The sequence below is a fragment of the Agelaius phoeniceus genome, chromosome 6, assembly GCF_051311805.1.
Source record: "Agelaius phoeniceus isolate bAgePho1 chromosome 6, bAgePho1.hap1, whole genome shotgun sequence".
NCBI lineage: Eukaryota > Metazoa > Chordata > Aves > Passeriformes > Icteridae > Agelaius > Agelaius phoeniceus.
In genome coordinates this window covers 22,060,697-22,080,623 of record NC_135270.1, presented here as the reverse complement: position 1 = coordinate 22,080,623, position 19,927 = coordinate 22,060,697, and the positions used below count along the sequence as shown (strand labels likewise).

At 35.4% G+C, this 19,927-nt stretch overlaps 1 protein-coding gene across 7 annotated transcripts in view; it reads left to right on the top strand.

Moving 5' to 3' along the window:
- LRRC4C (leucine rich repeat containing 4C) overlaps positions 1 to 19,927 on the top strand; it is a 485,229-nt gene that overhangs the window by 285,691 nt on the left and 179,611 nt on the right. The window contains exon 1 of one of the 7 annotated variants that reach the window (XM_077179998.1): positions 18,178 to 18,198. The exons of the other annotated variants lie outside the window; for them this stretch is intronic. The gene's annotated coding sequence lies outside the window, so the exon portion shown is untranslated. Of the gene's footprint in view, positions 1 to 18,177; positions 18,199 to 19,927 lie in introns of those variants that run through there. 7 annotated transcript variants of the gene reach the window in all.

Sequence of the window (19,927 nt, the reverse complement as noted above, 5' to 3'; positions counted from 1 at the left end):
AACCTAGATATGATAACAGGCACCATCTTGGAATGTAGCACAATTGAGTAGCAAAATAATGTTATGACTTTTCTTTCTCTTACTGGTCTGTGCATAGATGTCCTACAATTTGAGATCCGAACCACTTGAATGCATAACTTCTTTCTCTTTCATATGTACATCTCTTTTATTTCTTCTTTCTATTTTTTTTGACACACAACCCTTCATATTTCCAATTTTGCAAAATCATGGCATACCAAAACTTAGAGATTCAGGAGTGAAAATTTCCCACATTATGGGAGTGAAGATTACTGAAATAAATATAAAGAATATGAGCCTCTGTCATGGCTTATGATACAGTATTATAGACTGAGAAGGTGAATTAATGAGCGAAGTAGAGAGTATAAGGGAAGATCAAACCTTCATGGTTAAGTGTATTATCATGGGAGCATCACACAAAAACGTATATGATCAAATAATTAGTTGCAAGACTAGAAAGGTCTTTAAAAATATTATCTTCTACTGTCTTGATTCAGAAATCTGGCTTCATGTGTGCGATTTAATGAAACTTAAAGTGCTCTCAAATTACTGATACCAGCAGGTCTCTGTATATAAGTTATTGTGTCTTTAACTGCATGTTAGTAGTCCACATTCAATTGAAAATGAAGGAATTAATACAGAAAGAAATGGGTATAATTTTCAGTGAACACTAGAAATAGGCGTAAAATTGTTTGAGGTGTATATGAGAACCCCCTGAGCAAGACTGACATATGGCTGGTGATATCCCATAGGGAACTGTGGAATGCAAGGCGGTAATGATAATTCTTCTCAGAAAATAAAGGTCACAAGTGATAGCAAGTGCCAAGAAAGCATCAGGGATTTTTTTAGAGCCTACTGGGTCAGTAAAACCTCAGTAGGCTCATGTATTTTTTTTAACTGTAAAAAAACCTATTCAATTTGGATTTGGGAGAATAAGGACTTGTGAGTGAAGTAGAGAAAACACTTCATCCTACCCTGAGCCAATGCCTGTTTCTTCTAGGGGGATATATTAGTTTTAGGAGGTTATGCATTGGAGCCCTTGACCTGATTTCCAGCTGTGTTGATTTCCCAAAAATCCAAAGTCAGTATAAGCTAAGGCAGGAAGCATTTCAGGGAATCAGTTCCTATATTTTTATATATGGATGCTGTTATGGATAAATAAAATGCATTTCTGAATATTTCATATACTATATAAAAGTATATTTCAAATCAACATATATATAAGGAATATTTGTAATAATAAATGATTGAATGAAGTAACTGGAAGCTCACTTTTTTCCTTCTAGATTATTCATGTTATATAGAGAATTATGAAAAATAATTATCTTTTTAAATTTTTTAATGGTAGTAGTGATCATTCCAGCTTCTGAATGATGGATATTCATATGGCAAAAGTTTTTTTGTCAGCAAGTTAGCTCCAAGTGCAACTGGCATGTACTTGACTTTTAGGGAATAGAAATTAAGTCATGTTATTGATGCAACTGGATAAGTCTTAAGGTATGTAAACAGAAGAAACTAAAGCAAAAGACAGTATAATAGGATGACTATTAACAATTTTGCACATGGAGGATTTCAGGTTTTCAATTATGTCTTTGCAATCTAACACTTCCTGACCCATTTATTTCTTTGTAGTTATTGACTTCAGAAATATATATTGATTTATGTGTAACCTATGCAAATACACATAGAAATATGAAAATGTTTGTGATATACTGAGTTTTATGGAAAAAAAAATTGAAGACTGCATGTAATAATGCTGGAAAATTATTTAATTAGCTATACTAACTTTTAGCTATACTAACCTATATTTGGAATTCAGTTACTTCATTGTGTCTCTCTATCAAACATCTGCTTGTTTGTGCTTGGAAAAAATTTTCCCCTATCTTACCAAATATAATAGACTGAATTTGAAAATACCAGTTTTTTTTTTGTTAAGGGGAAGTTGCCTCCTGGTTTTTTTTGTTTGTTTTTTTTTGTCTCATACAGGTTTTCCTCCCAGACCAACATTTATGTTTTCCAAAAATTTGTCACAAATGTCTTTATATCTGACTTGTTCACAAGGTCTCTTTACAAATTTTCTTTTCATGGTACATGGAATGGTTTTCTTTGATGTGCAAACTGCTGGTGTACAGAGATCCATTGTTCTCTAGATTGGTAGCTTCCTGTCTGCTGTGTTGTCGTGTTCTTGTTGCTCAGCATTTACTGTCCAGTTCTTCTGTGTTTATAAAAAGTTATTGTGATGCAGCTTGTATCTGCACCTGCACTACAGGAACAACTTCTTACCATGGCTGCCACCAGAGTTAGTATCATTGCTCATAATTCACTGCTGATAGAGATTTTTGTGTTTCTAATTTTTATATAAACTGCATTGATTTGGGAAATTTCATGACTTAGTATAGATAAGCTTGTGAATACCTTCATTTAAAGACTCAGTCTGTCTATATGATTTAATTTTAACTAACTTGAATTCACTAAACTGCAATTTAACTATCCACCTATCCATCAGGCTTTATGATGAATTTTTGCACTATGGGACTCATGTATGAAAGTTACAGGATTGGGGTTTTTTTTTAGACATATGGATAACAGCAACAAATTTAATTAAAAAAATAACAAATTACTGATTTGAATTCTGTGAAATGTATATGCCTGGAAAAAGACTGGACTCTATAGAAATATTTTAGTGCCCACTAATCTATTTGTCCTGTTTCCAAATGTAAGGTTTTAGTCCACTAGACTTCTTATGTCTAAATAATCTGTACCAGGTTACTTGAGAAATCCTCAGAATATAGTCTTGCATTTCATGTTAATATCAAAATACTGTGCTCTGTTATATTTTAGTATTATTATTAATCTGCTTCCTCTTATTTCTTGACAAATGAGAGCTTGCTCAGTATGGTTAGGATTCCTTGTTAACAGTAGTTGATGGCATTAGATAAAGCTATATTTCTTTAGCAATTCCATTAATAGGATATTCTCAGATTCTTGTAGCTTTACAGATTTGGGCCATAAAAACTTTGGTTTTGCAAAAACCTTTGTAAAAATAACTAAGGAATTTTAAACCATAATGTTTGCTGTAGTACTTTTTCTGGGTTACTGCCAGTATAACTGGGAAAATCACTCATGAGATTATTTCTGCAATTATATAGAGCTATAGATCTAGCAAAGTGCATACCTTATATAGCAAAACAAGAGAAAACGAAAATAGCAGAGTGGAGAGAAGAGTGAAGGAAAGTAATTTCACTGTGGTTTTGTGAGATGTAGCACTGTGTTCACTCACATTTGATATTATGGCAGGCATACAGCTCCTCACTCTGTCATCTGTCCTTCACAACAGATGCATGAGGTGTATGTGGACAGTGTGTGGACCTAGTTCAAGCCAGAATTCTGTAATTATTATCTTTTTCGTCCTCTGAGGAATTCCCCTCTCATTGGATTAGGTTACTTTCAATCCTTTAGCCTCTGGTAATACAAGGAAATAAAGACTGACTGTGAAACTGAGTCTAATTACTGACTGGGAGGCTGTGTGCAGCTTTTTAACATTAGAATTCCTTTCAGAGTAACAAGCAGGTGGGATCATAGGGAAGAAATGAATGCTTTTGTTCAGCTTTTGCATTTGCATGCTCTTTTTTATTAGATATGTAAAAATTTAATAGATGTAAATTAAGGATTGTCTTTATGGAACCTTAGCTTAATAAACAACCTGTGCTTTCTAAATGATTTTACAAAGTAAGATTTAGGTTCATTACACTTCCCTAAAACTGCAGGCTTTGACTTTTTTTTTTTCTTTTTTTTTTGTTCTTTTCGGTCACAAATGCAGGTTAGGTCTCCTATCAAGGGCGAGTTTAGTCCAGTATCACTAGATTTTTATGCAATTCACTGGCAGTTGAAAGGTCCCTATATTTAGAATAATAGGGAATCAGTGTTCTGAGGAAAAGACAAAGCATGAGAGGAAGATAAAAAACCTGCAAGTTTTGTCATGGTGTGGTCTGTGGTAATGGCTTTTGGATGTCATGCTATCAAAGTGGATCCAAATGCAAGGAAGAGGGAGATGAGGGTAGTAGCATCTTGTCTGGGGCTGATCAGTGTGTCTGTTTCATTTGCCCAAGGTGTCTTCAGACCTATTCCCATTCCTGTCATTTCAGAAAGAGCTTAGAAGCTTTCTTCTCCAAAGGAAATTTGCTTTAATACTTAATAATTTATGAAATGTTTGCATCACTTTAAAATTTTCATGCTGTTACTGGGTTTTTTGAAGAGTGTGGAGAGTAAAACTGTAATGCTCTGTTCTAACTTTAGTCTCCTTTCCATTCAGATATCAGGAGTTTTCATACAGCCACTGTGCTGCTCACTTATTTTGTGGTGGATGACAGTGGTTGCATAAAAGGTATTTTTTAATTTTATTCTAGAAAAAGGGTCACAAATTTTCTGATCCTGGTATGACCAGCGCCAAAATCTTCGTGTGTCTGAGAGCTGCAAGATGTATACAGTGTACCTCAGAAAACTGGCATTAGCAGAGTAGTTCATGGGTGGAGGACCATAGCAGCTTCTTAGGGGTTTTCCTCTGAGACAAAAACACCATTAAATCAGCATAGCCACACAAGAAGAAATAAAATATTTAGGTGGTGGGTAGCTACTAATATTTTTTGGAAACTTTCTGTAAAAGCTTTCCTAAAGTCAGTAGAGCAGGGCAGATTTAGGCCATCTGAAAATTTATTACTTATATTTTAGAAATTAAAATTATTTGCCATTAAGGATGCTGACTTGACCATGGTTTCATTGTACAGATGGGATTGACATCAAATTTCCGAAGACACTTTACTTTCAGCAAATGCATGGCAAGTCTGTTTTGATCTTACTGTGCCCATTTAATCATTACTTTTTGCTGCTGCTGCTAATAATGGTGCCCATTTTAGTTTGACTGGTGATTTTTCTGAACATCAGTCTGCTATGCACTGTGCTGAGATCCACTAAATTTATTTCAAATTACAAGTGAGAACATCCCACCCTTTACTCCTCCACACACTGCTCTTAATATAGGGATTGTATTCACATCAAAGCTGTCAGAATGTTTCTGTGATCTCATTAGCTATACTTATTTCTACCTACAGAATATGTGAATCATCAACTGAAACAGCACTAAAGACCAACTGCTAAAACTCACATGGCTATAAGTATATCTGTGCTGAGAAGAGATATGTTCTCAAGTCAGGAGATTCAAGTTTTTAAAATGGCTAGCTCTGCAGACCTAAAAAGGGGTTAAGTCATTTTTTGAGATGAATTTGGGCCTAAAGTCTTTAACATAGAAGTAAAATTTTTAAATCCATAATAAGTACTTTTATCATTTCACATAGCCTATAAGTAAAACCCCTTTCTGTTTATATAACACTGAAGGAATTGCACCAACATTATGTTTTAATGTTTGTGGATTTTTTTTCTCTGTTTTTATTTTCTTTGTTAAAATACAGGGTTTAATTTTACAACTGTGTGAGGTAAATTAGATAGGTGGTACCAAACAGAAATTAGCTCAGTTAATTCAGCCAATTTAAATCCTTATGTATATAAACATTCACTGTAGGGGAGTGAAATCCTTTTAAATGAGAAAATGAAGAGAAATTGGACATAGAAGCTAGGTGTTAAATAAATGAGGTAGATACATTGGTGGTGGATGATGGCAGGCATAAGATCTACACAGCAAAAAATCAAAACTATTCTGATCTCCAGCTGCTGGTTACTAATACTGTTTGAAGGTCATTTTAGCAGCTCAAGTGGGAAGTGTGGTGACTGGAAACTAAAATCTGTAACAATCAGCAGCCATTTCTGGAGGGGCTGGGCAATATGAGTGTGTCAGCAAGTTGAAGCTGGTAGCTCTCTGAAAGTTGAGGACGCTTCCTCTTCATGGATGTGAGAAATGAGTCTAACAGAAAAGATAGAGAATTCAGACTTGGTTTGTTGGTCATCAAATTCTTCTAATTCTGTATCTTCTTTCTTTGCAGTTAAGGGGGAAACAATTTATAGACTTGTCAAAGTGAGACTTTTTTCTCTTTTGACAACTAATGTAAAGTAGGGGAAACAGAAAACACTTTATCTTCTCTCTCTCCTTCATTGAAACATAGATATGCAATTGAAAAGCATTCTTTTCACAGAGGAGCTCCATGTGTCACTGCCACGCACAACTCCTCTGGGCCCCTGCACAACCAATCTAGTGGAATAAGTGAATGTCTGACCAATCAAAACAAATCTCACACCAGTGCACAAGCACACTCATTCTGAATTGCAGGAGAAACAGCTTTTCCTGGCATAGCTTTTCAGGAGTTTGTGTCTGTATCTGTTTCACTTCAATACAGTACCTTAGAACTAGGATTAAGGATTCCTACTTACACAACAGACAGTTCATCTTTCCAGAATTAAATGCCTTTTTTTTTTTTACCTTTTTGAGTTATAAAGTTCATGCAAATAGAGAAATGAGTTTTGCAAGAGGTCATGTGTACAGCATAATTTCCCCTGTGATACTGTGGGGAATTTCCTAAACTCTCAGTCTGAGATCCAAGTATGTCACATCAAAATTGCAAGTCCTTAATAATGTCTTGCAATCATGTCAGCTTAATTTCAGATGCTGGAAAACCTCTGGTAGGTATTGAGTGGACAATCTTAATTGTTTCCACATCATGCTATATCATTCTGAGGCAAATTTTCATAGGCCAAAAGGTAAAACTACTAAGTACCATTTGGGTGTGTACCTCCAAAAGGAAAAGTTAGTGTGTATATGCAAACCATGCAAACATTCTTCTCACGTAAATTGGCTGAATATTATGAAGATTTACATGAACAGTGACCTTTGAAAATCTGGTATTTCAGTATCATGAAGTCAAGTAATAAATTTTGTGATACAGTATAGCTGATTTAGCTGATTCTCTTTACTGCCAGTCTGCATATGTGTGTCTAGATCAAGGAACTGAGAATTTCAGTGCAAAGGCTTTGAATGTCCTGCAGTCAGCTTGTGTCCAGTCAGGCTGACTGCATTTGGAAACCAGGGAGTAAGAAGGAGTTGGCAGTGGCAGCTTGCCAAAGGCAAATGAAGATAGCAGCATGAGCTTTGGGAGAGGGTGGAGAGGAGTCTGTGGGAGGGAGCAGTCCTGTGATAGTCTAATATGTCTATTTTAATCTATTGTTTAATTTATCTCATTTATCTATTTTATCTCTGTATTTTTTATTTATCTTATTTCTATTTTACTGTAAGCAGCGAGGCTGCAGTATCAAGAAAAACAGCATGAGAAACAGCCTCAGCCAATATAAATCAGTGTACTTTATTTGAAGGCAGAGAATCTGGCCATTAATATAATGTAAAGTTACTGGATTTTGATTTCTAGGAGCATTGACTGAGCACACACACCTCAGGGTAAAGTAAATGGAAGAGACAGGCTCAGTATCTCTGAAAATCAGGCCCATGATTTCTAATAGGTCATAGGCATTTATAAAAGAAGAATTAAATTCTGCTGTATTGCTGTATTTTAAAGCCTGTGAGCCCACCACCTTAGCCACCGTTACAGAGCTGTGTGTGTAAGCAGATATAATTCAGCTTATGGAGAGTCCTGGTTTTGGTCTTTTTGTGGGTTTTTTGTGGGTTTTCTTTTCCTTTTTCTTATTCTAGTTTAATTATTGAAACTTGCTTTCTTTCAGATATATTTTCTGCGTTATGATCAACCATGTATAGATCCCAGTGTTTTAATTAATGCATTTCATAAAGAGATAGTGCATTAGGAGAGATGGGATAGGCTGGATAATACCTATGAAATGTTTGGGGAAACTGAGTACAAACTTTTCTGGGACATCTGCTGAAGCTTTAAATACAAATTCTTTTCCAGTGGGAAGTAGGCAAAGGCTAGAAAATTACCTTGGAATTTACCCCCTTTCTAGTTCAGGCAAGGAGCATTAACAATATCAGGTCCAACTGAATTTTGCCTGTGCTGTGATCTGTCCATCCTCGAGGCACATACTGCCCATGAAGGCTAGAGAATAAGAGTTATTTTGTTCAAGGAATTTTCATACACATAGGGAGTCCTGATTATTCACTCTGCAAATAATGATTAAAAACTAAGTGCTATGCTTAACCAGATTTTGAGTTGTGTTACTGTGTATGTTTGTATGGATAGGAAAAAGGAAGCATGGGCCATAAGTCAAAAACCTGAAGTAATGTAAACTTCTGTTACACTTGACATTTGAGCTTTTCCAGTGAGCTCTTTGTGTAAAAGTCCATTCCTGGGCATTACTGTCACTTCTGCTTTCTCTATGGAACATTAACTCTGTTTTCATTGCTCACATCTAGCAATGATCAGATGAAGCATGGCATATCCAAGCTGATAACCTATGATTTGCTTTTTTTATGTACAGACATAGACACATATTTCAGTACTGACTTCTTTTGTTAAAATGCTGGTTGTTCCATGCAGAAAAAAAAAAAAAAGAAAGAAACCAACCCAAACAACAAAAATCTTTCAATCAATTTTTAATTTTTTTCTTCCTTTGCTGATGAAATTTTTAAAGATGTGCTTGTGAAATGATACAACTCTCCCATCAAGCTGGATCTTAACAGGTCATAAGGCAGCTCAAGCTCATCATACATTGCATCTTCTATGCAAGTTGACTCAATCCTGAGTCATCTCAGGATTGAATTTTTTAGGATGAAAAGAATTACAGGAGGGATGTACCTCTGCTGTTTTGGAGAGTTGCTAGTGAAAGCCTTGCCTTGGGAACTAAGACCGATAAGTTACTCCTTTGACCTTCCATTTCTGGATACCTAACTGCAATCTGAGATACCCACTGAGCCTCCAGCCAAGAGAGGGCTCCTAAGTGCTGCAGTCCACTGCAAACTGTGGAGATTTTGCAAAACTGTTCATGTGGCAGCTTGAGAGCAATGTGCACAACTCAGCTATGTGCTGTGGGCAGAGGGGCTGTGGTGACAAGGCAGCTGGAGACTGAAACACTGGTGAAATTCTTGATCTGGGGTGAAGTGAAACTATTTATTTGCAGAAGACTTAGTTTTATCTGGTTTTCTATTTATTTGCTATTGCACCAAATTACCTGTTAATAACTCTTATTAAATTTAGGATGATGTGAGCTAGGGTGCTAGGATAGAAAGTTTGAACCTCTATACATTTTGAGTGTTATCTGAAGTATTATTAAATATTTTCTATTAATAGGGCTATCATGTAACTTGTAACATAGATGATAACTATGATTATGATGCACAGGAGTGAGACGGTCTAGCAGAGGATATAAGGAAGAATGTGATGGGAGCAGAGGGATAGAAAGAAAACTATGGAGATGGTAAAATGAGAGTGATTACAACCAAGTATTATCTATTACCACTTTTGAAGTACTAATTTTTTCCTTACCCTCACAGGCTCTTCTAGTCTACATAAGAAGAGAGGGCAAAGCTGAAACTGTGTCATACAGAGGAAAGTGAGAGTTAAGCCAATAGCCTCAAGACTTAATGTTCCATTGGTCATTTTGTTGAAAAACAGTGGAGTAAGTAAGGGAAGGTAGAATAATCTTGCATTTGTAGCTGTGCTGTGTTTCTTCTCTTGAGCACTGGGTGTTAGGTAACTTTGAAAGGAAAAAGTGCAGGTTTGCTGCAGAGTTAAGCATCTTCCATAGTTGAAGTCACTAACATGAAGTCACTAACTCACTAGGAATATCTTATTACCATATGTGATAGTCATTAATTTTCAGAATTGCTCAACTCTTCGTGCAGATCTGTGACATTTTCAGATTTAGAGGCTGCCAAGTGTGTGAACTTCACTAATTTTCATATAGTGTGTGGAAAATTATCCAGAATGTTTTACATTAAAATTCAAGGTTCATACAGCACACCTTCCATATAGCACTGCTGCAGATTAAATTCACTTATACATTAGGAAAGGTGCCAATGCAATCATAATAGAAGGCTGAAGTGCTGAAATGATGAAGTAGTTCTTTTGCTGCCTTCCTTGGCACATGTTCAGCACCTCACTTTGATTCAAACATCATACCCTATTTGGTAAGACTCTTGAGAGTAATAATAAATTATCTAATATGAGACTGATTTGTTAGGAGATGATGTGAAACGCACAGGAAAGCTGCTATGAAATAACCACAGATTTTTCAGATCATGCATATAACAAATCTGGAAATTTAGTTTTCATGCCTGTGTACTTCTGAATAAAGAACTTACAGTGGCTCTTCAGTAGATGTCACAGGAATATAGTCCTGCTTTGGACATGTGCGACAGATAGAAAAGCAACCAGTCCCCCAATCTCATCAGCTGGACTAAGCCCACTGAATGTTTTTGCTCACAAAGAGATGTCATCTGTGTCAAATTCATGTAGCATGCCATTTTTCTGTGCACTCAGACTGATTGATTAGTTCCCAGTCATTCCAAATGTATTTCTGTTAAATAGTCTGTAGAGCTGATTACGTTTGAAAGGATTTTTTTCATAGAAGAAAGGTCATTAATCCCAAAAGCACTTTAGAAAGGAACTGCTGCCTTTGACATTTTATTTTTGTTTCAGCATTTTCCATAGATATACTGTGTGCATTAATTTCTATTGGAAATGTTATCAAAATGTTTATTGAGTGTTCTAGCTTGAGGCTGATCTGATATGTGGTGAATGATACAGAACATTTTGATTACTTCCTAATAATTCCCCAGGTACTTAAATGAACAAAAAAGACATTGATTAAGAGACAGAGTAAGGTGAAAACAATATTTTATACTGTTTTAAAAAAAAATGTATTTTTTCATTGTTAAAATTTCTAACACATTCTAATGCTAGAAAGCATTCTTTCCTCTCCAGTAATTTCAATTTCAAAATATCATTTGGAGACACTTTTAAAAAGTTTTATAGGAAGATGTTAAACAGATACTGTGTTCCACTTTCAGATTTTAAGGTCTGTATGTATTGATGTGCTGGACATTTCAAAATATATATAAACAAGTATAGGCAAATACATAAATATGGATGTACAAGTAGTTATAGTAAAAAAGAATACTGATTTGTTAGTAAAGGGCAGATAAATAATGGCAATAAACATAAAAGCTGTACCTTTTTTTCTGATTCAGAAGTACAGGTAAAAATATGACTGCGTATCTTTTTAATATGATAAATTATTTCTTATACAAGGCTGCACTCAAAAGTGTGAGAGCTGTAATTAGGCACAGATTGATGGTATCATTGAACAGTGAAAACCAGGGAGAGATCTTGTTCTCAATAATTGCTCTAGATTGAAATCTAATAATAAAGTCTGGCATCAGGACACCTCTACTAGGAATTTAGGTAAAATCTGTGGATTTACCAGTTGGAGGTGGTGGGAGAAGGAGGGAATCTGAACATATTGGTCAGACAATGACTATCTGCTGACACTGTTAAGTAGCAGGGAAATGACAAAGCAGGTTCTAGAAGGAATTCACAGGGAATTATTAGCTGCCTTAGAGGAACACTGGTGTCATTTTTTTAATAGGCAATATGGCAGTTTAGAGAACATGACATAACATGGTCTGAGTAGTGCAGTCCAGCTGAAGCTGAGAGATGGTTTTCTCTAAACATATCAGGGAGAATAAATATGTTAAAAGACAATATTAAAACCATATAAGTTGTTATTAACCAATCATAAACTGAAGAAAGTCTGCAATAAGTCATGAAGTGTGGTTCTAAAATGAGTTCTAAGTAGAGTCAGAGAAACTAAATGGTTTTAAGGTGAGGTTTGAAATAAGGGTTATGTAAATATGGCCAAAAATTTCTGCCATAAGTAGGGACATATTGATATCTGATGTTCTGTTTTATCTAAAGGATGTTGAAAGTAGTCTTGGCAGCCTCTAATTTGCACTTGTATTTGTGTTAATTTTAAACTTCAAAGCTTTCCTGGTCATTTATTGAGGTCAAGAAGGTGGTTTTGAAACTTTCCATAAGTTTTTTTTTTCCTCCTTTCTCTGCTGCAATTGCAAAATTCAGTTTTTAAATTACCAGAAATAAAACTCAAGGGAAGGTAATATGGTAGCAAATTACACTGGAGTTAAATTCTGCTGTTTTGTTGGTGTATCCTTAGGGTTTGTTGGTGTAAATTTAGGTTTAAGTTATTCTCCATATTTAGAATCAGAATGAAATTTAATCTCATCTGTTCAAGTTAATATGGCTATCAAGTTAGTATGTTAGTACAGCTGTTTTTTTTTTTGTTCTGTCCTTTTTCTAAATTGTGATGGTATTTTGAGGATTTCTTTTTCTCTCTTCATTCCCAGGGATGTATAGTTCCATTTTCTAGGGTGATCTGGAAACTATATGAAAGAAATTCCTTGCTATCATTCATCATAGGATATGATATTACAGTTGTCTTTGATGTCTTCTGTTCTTTTTCTGTGGCTCATTATAGTTGTGGAATTCAATCTCTTGCTGTGTTACACATGGATGGCCAAACAACCCTAGCAAAGAACTACAGAAATCACTGAGAAATAATTCTGACAAAAATGCCTCTTTTTTTTTTCCCCAGTGTAGAATTGATATTTTAGTATATGTGGACTTACAAGCTGCTGGAAGATCTTTCTGCAGTATTAATGCTTCACTGGGAAAAAAGTAATTGGATGAAGACAAAATAGGTTGTCTCCCTTTTGTCTGTACAAAGAAAAATGGCAGTTGTAAGAACCCACGTGTAGGGCCAGCTTGAAAGGCAGAATTCTGATATGTGAGAAATTTTCTTTCAAGAACCACAGAGAAAGATGAAAGGCTGTTAAGCTCAGAGAAGCTATTTCACTTTCAGAACATCTGTGGTTCTTCATGGGTGTTCTCAAGACCAACTCATACTAGTAGACAGAGCATATAACAATTGTGCTTGGAATCATAGATTAATATCCTGAGTTGGAAGGGACCTACAAGGATCATCGAGTCCAACACCTGACCCTATAAAGGACAATACCAAGAACTGCATTGTGTGCCTGAGTGTGTTGTACAAATCCTTCTTAAATTCGCATAGATTTGATGCAGCAATTACTTCCCTGGGGAGCCTGCTCCAGTGCCTAACCACTCTCTGGGTGAAAAACCTTTTCCTAATATCCAACTTAAACCTCCTGTGACTCAGCTTCATGCTGTTCCCTTGGTTCCTGTCAGAACCAGTCACCAGATAGAGATGAGTCTCTCCTTCCTTTTCTTTTTGCAAAGAAGTTGTAGACTGTGATGAGGCCTTCTGTCAGTCTCCTCCAGGCTAAGCAGACCAAGTGACCTCAGCCATTCCTCATATGGCTTCCCCTGTACACCCTGATCTCACACATGGGCCTCTTTTGGAGTCTACACTTCGTGGAGCCCTTATTTATAATTTAGATATACAAATAGTAGCAGGTGCTGTGTGTGCAAAGACTTCTTCGCTAATTACATAGTTTCGATATTCTTGGTTTTCAATATTATTGGTGTATAAGAGCTGAATTTTTCTTCTCCCTGAGAATTCTTCCTGCTTAAAAGAAATGTGAATACTCAGGGTTTTGTAATCTTGTAGGCAGCCATTATTTTGACCTAGAAATGGCTTCAAGAAACTCTTGTAGGGTCATGTAAGGAGTGAGAATGGTCTGGGGTAAAAGCTGTGTATGAGATCCTTGCACTGTACCACAACTGGAAGATGTGCTGGAGCTTTGATAGAGTTGCTGTAACCTGAAGGGGTCATGAACCTGACATTTTAGTAGCATGCTCACACAAATGAGTAGTCTTAAAACCAAAAATGGTAAGCTTTTAATCAGGAGGGGATGGGGAGATGAATAAAGGACTTGAATGTTAACTGAATGTTCCAACCAAAATTAAATCTTTGGGTGACTTAAGTAGAGAAAGCAATTTGTCAAGCTGAGTAGATGTGAAAGTGGGAGGCTTTGGGCATGGACATTGATCATTTTGGCTGCAATGATTTTGCATTTTGCCATTAATTTATAATTTTATTGCTCACTTAAAAGGCAAAGAGCATTAATCTCCATCCCATTTAACGTAAAAATTGAGTTTACTCTAGGTTTGTAAAGGGTATCACAAGCAGAGAATGTTTAGGTACTGAAGTGTGAATGGATAACATGAGTATAGGAGGAAGGGGCTGGACTGGGGACTGTGGTAGCATGTGCTTTATAGTGTTTTTTTGGCCTTGTATGTTCTTTTGCTTGCTTTTCGCTACTTCAGGGATATAAGGCTGCAGAAAATCTGGCGTAGTCTGGATAAGGATTTGCTTTGTGGCAGTCATACTATATCTTATGAAATCTCTCCTATTGAAAATCTTAGGGTGTTTATTGGTTTTCCTTAGTGTAACAGTCATGGGAGTGAATGCAAGTCTCCCATATGTTAAAAATACCTGATAATTAGGAGTGTAGAATAGAATACGCAGAGTATTCCAAGTGACACCTAAAATTCAAAGAGCAGATTACTAAAATAACCATTATCATTACACAACAAATGAAATATATTGAGTTTCTACATTTTGTCGTTTTTATTATTGACATTTTTTATAAAGAACTGGCCTAGAAACTTTTATAGGTAAAATAATTTTTTTTGTTTTAGTGTGACCTCTTTGTTGAATTATCTTCAAAATTTAGAAGCAATCAAATAATATATTCCACCTTTAGATTCTAACTTCAAAGTATAGCAAGAGAACATTTTAAAACATAGCAAAGATATCTCTGTATTAAAATAGTGTTTGATTGGCTTGCTATAATCTCTGACTTCAAATATCAGATTATTTCTATTTTCTAGGGACGCAAAACTTTTATACTGATGGCAACAGTTCTGTTCCCAGATAACACATAGCACATGAGTGAATGAATAAAAGTGTAAAAATTATATATGTAATCATGAGTGTAGGAACCTGTGCTCCAATTCTTATCTACTGTGGATGTGAATTGTTAATGCTGTGTAACAAACATGATTTCCCAGGTGTTTGTATATTTGTGGTATCAGCTATTAAACAGGATAAGGGTTCAGTAGCTGGAAAAATAAATACTGACTTCAGTTATTACTGCTGGTCAATATTTTCATTCATGATTTTGAAATGACGATTTTCTGTGTTGGATTTCAAGTGCAAGGACATTAACTTCTGTCAATTCTGTGAAAAATTCACAAATTTAATAACAATTTTGTGTGTGAACAGAGGCTTTAAAAACCTTTCATTTTAACAATTTTACGTAAATAAGAGCTTTCTCAGGACCGGCCCTCTCAATCAGGTTTAATAAGTTGAGACAGTTGATTTTGGAATGGATCAATGATTAAATTTGCTATCACACAAATAGACAGGGCATAGACAAAAAGATTTTCCCAATGTTTCTTTGCCTCACTGTCATTCAAATGAACAACCACTAAATTTTGCTTTATTCTAGATAGTTTTGTGTTAGGTATTATACTTTCTGTGTCATAATTAATAATAATGATGATAACTTTTGAAAGTTAAAAGTTTTGATTTAGCTCAGCATGTCTCCTGATTCATTAATGTCTTTAACAGTGTCATGTAAGAGCAAATGCTCCATCAAGCAGTAGCACTTCAATCATAAAAGACTGTAATAGCAGAAGTATTAGAACTCTCATGTTCTGAAACCTCTTGGTTTTTTGCATCTTATGCTCTAAATTGGACCAGTTATTATCTATCTTATCTCATTTCAAACAAGAAAAACAACCCTTTACTTTTACATACAACCTTTTATTCCTTGAGGGTACCTAAGGGCTGCTTGTGTACAACATTTATTATTTTACCTTTAGATATGCAGCTCTGGAAATTCTGAAATCTGGAAATCTGGAAAATTCCAGGTCTGGACTGGAACAAAGTGGAATGCTTACAGGCTCAAATTGCCTGCTCTCTCAGGGTGACAGTTCTTTATAAGTTCTTTGTAAGGAGAAAGCAAATTATGCAACCTGTTCTAAAATCCACATGCAAGTTTTGCCAACACTGGAATTGGAAGACTAAGCATATATTGGGGAATATTATGGGAAATAACCTTTTGTTTTCCTGTTGTGGCTTTCAGCTCAGGACCTTCTCATATTTTCTATATGTTAATAAACTTGTCTTCAAAACCCTGATAGCAGTGCACATTCTTTTTTTTCCAAAATTACCTGTGTCTGTTTAACAGATGTATCTGAGAGATATCAAACCACTAATCTATGCATGGCTATAGTATAATTCTGAACACTCTCAAATTCTGAGTTGAGTTCACATTTAAAAATTTACATATGTGATTGTCCAGCACTTGTGATAAATGTTGAAACGTGATCCAGCAGTTCTCATTTCAAGCTATTTTGTCAACTGATGAGCTCAAGCTCTCCAGCATCTCTGTTAATCACATAAGTAGCAAACTGAATAAAGGTTTAAAATAGGCACCCACATTCAATTGTTATGAAGGGTACAGCAGTACTGTTAAACAAGATCTTCTTCTAAGTTTATTATCAAGGAATACAGAGGAAAAAGCAGCTCCTCTCTGTGTGGTTTGGATAAATCTTTTTATTCCCCCTGCCTCTTCATCCCTCATGCTACCCATGCAGATTAAAACAGCTCAGAGCTCACTAGATTATTCTTTTCTGAACTGTTCCAGCTTAATTTAAAATCCTAATTTTACTGGGCATCTCATTATTTATACTCACAAGTGCTACAGCTGCTGGGGGATCTATTTGACTGCAGTGTCTTCTGAGGCAGATCAAAACATTATTTCACATGTTATTTTTAGTATTTGAGACAGATAAATGCCTGGTAATCTTTTTGATATTAGGTGAGCTGCATTTGTGCTCCAGTGACTACAGAACTATTTTGAATTTATTCCTATTGCTAATGTTTTTGCTTTTCCACCTCCACTCTTTCTAGTTTTCCTGCCCACCATGTAAAATATCTATATTTTCATTATTATTAGAAACAGTTCTCCTACAACCTGACTGCTAGTACTTCTGGGGTGATCGATATTTGATTCCATTTTAATGCTAACCAGCTACACTAGGGAGGTATATAGCTTAGCTGTTATCTTCTGAGAGTCTTAAAATTGGAAATAGTCTAAATAAGTCTTGGCATGTACAATAAGAACAACAGCTTTCAACAGTCTGAAATTGTTTTGTTGGTTTTTTGGGTTTTTTTCCCTTCCTCCATATAAAGCAAAAGTACAGAAATATACTAATGTTTTTGTCTGCATCATCCTTTTTCTATATTGAGATATAGATTTGGGAGTCAATCTGTGAACAGCTTGTGAATTATTGCTGTGATTATATGTCAATCCTCTTTTATTGTCATATTTTTGCTCCTTATGTCTTGTCTTCAGAAGACATTTAACAGGTTACATGATCTGGAGTTTAGAAGCCAGTTGTCTAAATGGAAAAAACCCCATGGCTATATGTCAACTCTTTTTATTCAGACTAGGTTCAAAGAATTACTGTTTTAAGGGAGTAGGAACATCTTGCAAAAAATGGTGATAAGTTGTTGATGTAAGGCTCTAAAAGTCCAGTAGAGAAAGTTTTCTGAGGTAGCCCAAAGGGAAAAAAAACACAAAAAATGGGAGGGAAGGAGGTGTGTTTAAGCAAGGATTTAAAAAATTTTAAAAAGACTTCTCAGCCCTGAGCATGTGTGAATGAAGTAAGGATGACTACCATAATACTGTAGATAGCAAAATGTCTCTAGAGAATCCAAAACAAGAAATTATACATAAGTTAGTATTTGATTCAGTCAAATAATAGTTTTATGTGTTTCAAAGCTTAAAGATGCTTAGTGTTAGGAAATCACTAAAAAAATATGTTTGTCTTTCCTTAAACTAACATTTCCATCTGAAATTTCATACTGTGAACCAGCACCCATGGACTTATAACCCAGGAAAATCTGGGTGTTTAAACTAGTGACATTTGTTGTTTCACCATCCAGTCTTGTGTCACCATTTTCTGTTGGGAGCCTTTGTAGGTTGAAATTAAAAGTGTGTCATGAAATCACCTTCAGTCAATGAACTTTGAAGAGATCACAGGCAAATATTTTTGTGTTGTTTCTCAGGAACCATGTTTTCTTGGTGCACAGTCCTGGGTAACCCGTTCTTCGTGTTTCCCAGGAGTACAGGGGACAGACTGTTGTGTGGAATGCGAAGCTGTGCAGGTGCCTAGGTGTCTCATCTGCATCTTGACTAACGTGGGGGATGAATCTTGATAATGCTTTCCACTTCAATAGACTTTAATGAGATTTCAGGTAATCTATTTTGCTTCATGTCTAAATATTTTTCTTGATTTATTTATAATTGAACCTTGAATATAAGCCTATAGGCTATTTGCTTAAAACAAGCATGAATTCATGCACACATGTATGTATAGCATTTTTATATCTCAATATATTCTTGCCAGAAAAAAAAGTCTTTATTCTTTTCAAGGGGAGTTACAGTTTTAGCATAATGAAAATCTGATTATCATAGTTGAAAAGAAGGAAAAAAATGTATTTCCAAAAAATTTTGTGTCATTTTTTCATCAAGAGTAGTAAACATGGCATACAGATAGAATTCCAATTTTTAAAATGGTTGCTGCCTATTCAATAGAAATATCTCCATCTCTCCATTTCCCTGAGGTTAATGATCTACCTAACTAAAATACTATGGGAACTTTTATTGTCCTTCTTCTTCCTCTCTGTCTTGGTCTTTTTTTTCTCCTTTTCTGCTTTTAGATCTTTTTCTTATTTTTCCCTCTTATTACATTTTCCTTTTTTGTTTTTTTCCATTTCTTTTTTAAGGCTTGATTTTACCTTTTTAGTAGCAATGTCAGATCTGTGCAGTGGAAATTATGTGGACTCTTAATCATAGAATTGCACAATATGCTGGGTTGGAAGGGACAATTCCAAGTTATCAACTTTTCAGAGTCATTGCAGGCATATTGTGAATTAATTCACAGCAAAATTTATAGGATTTGAGACTTTACTCATCTACATGTGAACAGGTCCACTGAGTTGCTATTGGGTGTGAATAAAATAACATCCTATTGTATATCAGTGATATAGCTTTTTTATACAGTTATGCAATTTTAGATCCTGTCCTTCCTGCCTAAAAAAGAAATGAAGCCTGAAAATTGTGAAAAATTTATTCTCATTTCAAGGCTGTTCTTTCATCTAACTTATTATACTGCCATCAACTTCAAATCATGCAAAAGCTGCCCTTTTCATACTGAAGTATGATGAATAGGTATTTAATGAAGGCTTATCAAAAAAATTGTACAAGAATGCAGTAATATCAGCAGAACATTAGTGTGCTGATATCTAGGGCATACACTAGCACAGTAGCTGCCCTTTATGGACATAATTAGTGTAGTTTTTCAGCATATGGACTGACTTTCCTGGGGAAGTACAGCCATGTTCTTTACACGATATATTCAATAACATGCTGGTTATGTGCTAGGAACACACTCCCCAGTTTTCAGAGCTGGAGTAGATGTGATGTTTGGTTGTACCTGATAAGCTCTGTTCTGAGATAACATATGGCACACGTTAAGCACAGCTGCTGTGCTGTGCTTAATTTGACAGTGAGAAAGAGCTTCACAGTAATGGTAACTGTTTGCCAGAATTATAGAATACATGGAAACCATGGACAATAAGTCTTTATATAGACATCCTAACCTTTAATATTCATAGCTGTGTCTATGGTGTCTCATCAGCAACCAGATCAGATTTTCAGTAATAGAATTACAGTGCTATTATTTGGTGAGTTTTGGTTGGGATGTCCACCTAAAGGCAAGTTTAAATGACATAATTTTCTGGTTATATTTCTAGCATGTGAGAAATTACTTTTCCCTCTTCTAGTGTCTGGAAGAGCTGAGCTGGAACAGTCTTAGCTGTGCATCTTCCCGTTCTTATCTTTCACGAAATACTTAACATAAAGCTTTTAGCTCTTTATGCATTTAGTACATTTTGTCTTCTAGTATTATATTATAATGTAAAT